The sequence below is a fragment of the Schistocerca nitens genome, chromosome 6 (assembly GCF_023898315.1).
Source record: "Schistocerca nitens isolate TAMUIC-IGC-003100 chromosome 6, iqSchNite1.1, whole genome shotgun sequence".
NCBI classification, from domain to species: Eukaryota; Metazoa; Arthropoda; class Insecta; order Orthoptera; family Acrididae; genus Schistocerca; species Schistocerca nitens.
Window position 1 is genome coordinate 599,136,920 of NC_064619.1, and position 1,395 is coordinate 599,138,314.

The 1,395-nt window shown below is 44.4% G+C and overlaps 1 non-coding gene across 1 annotated transcript; it reads left to right on the plus strand.

Annotated features, from left to right (window-relative positions):
* The first annotated feature begins 518 nt into the window (after positions 1-518).
* On the plus strand, positions 519-593 carry Trnat-cgu (transfer RNA threonine (anticodon CGU)). Its single transcript has one exon. It is a non-coding gene; the product is annotated as a tRNA-Thr (tRNA).
* The last annotated feature ends 802 nt before the right edge of the window (positions 594-1,395 follow it).

The following is a 1,395-nucleotide window of genomic DNA, read 5'->3' on the forward strand; positions in this document are numbered from 1 at the left end:
GTACTCAGCTAGCCTCGCCAATATACCTTCATGATTTTTTCAAGAGATGTACGTAGAGAGAAGCAATATATTGGTTGACTCTTCTAGGAAAGTACTCTCACGGAATTTTAACGTAAACCACACTGTGATACCACAACGCATCGTTTGTAACGTGTGGCACTGGATTTGGATGAACATCTGCAACACGCTTTCGTGCTCGTTAACTTAAACCTGTAAAAAGCCGGGCTACTCTTCTTTGGGTCTCCTGCATCCCCTCTATCAATACTTTTTGTTCCGGGTCCGAGATTGTCAAGCTATATCCAAGAGTCTGTCGAGCAAGGGTTTTGTAACCTACTTCTTTCACGAGCGGAACGTACTTTATAAGGATTCTCTACATCTAGAATGAAATTTTCACTCTACAGCGAAGTGTGCGCTGATATGAAACTTCCTGGCAGATTAAAACTGTGTGCCGGACTGAGACTCGAGGTAGGAGGCGAGGTACTGGCGGAATTAAAGCTGTGAGGACGGGGCGTGAGTCATGCTTGGGTAGCTCAGTCGGTAGAGCGCTTGCCCGCGTAAGGCAAAGGTCCCGAGTTCGAGTCTCGGTCCGGCACACAGTTTTAATCTGCCAGGAAGTTTCATTCTCTACATCTACATCTACATGTACATAGATACTCCATATCCATCGTACCGTGAGTGGCGGAGGGTCCCCTGATTTGTCATTTCCTTCCCTGCTCGACTCGCAAATACAGCAAGGGAAAAACGACTTTCTATACCCCTCGGTTTGAACCGTAATTTCTCGTATATCACGCGCAATCTATGTTTGCGTAGTAGAATCATTATGCAGTTAGCTAAAAAATGTCGATTCTCTAAATGTTATCAATAGTATTCTTTGAAAACAACGTCACCTTCCCTCCAGGGATTCACATTTCAGTTCTTTAAGCATCTCAGTAAGGCTTAAGTGTTGTTCGAACCTACCGGTAACAAATCAAGCAGCCAGCGTCTGAATTACATCGATGTCCTCTTTCAGTCCGACCATGTACAGATACCAAAAGTTCAAGCAGTATTCGAGAATAGGTCGCACCTGCGTCCTATTGCAGTCTCCATTACAGAGGAACCACACTTCCCTAAACTTCTCCCAATAAACCGGAGCATTTGCCTTCTCTACCGCAGTCCTCACAAGCTCTGTCGCGCTCAAATATTTAAACGGCGTGACTGTGTAAAGCAGAACATTAGTAATATCGTATCCGAACATTTTTGGTTTGTTTTTCCTACTCATCCGCATTAAGTTACGTTTTCCCACATTTATAGCTAGCTGTCATCCACGACACCAAGTAGAAATTTTGTGTAAGTCGCCTTGTCTCTTCCTACAGTCGCTCAACTTCGGCACTTTACCATACACCACAACATCATCAT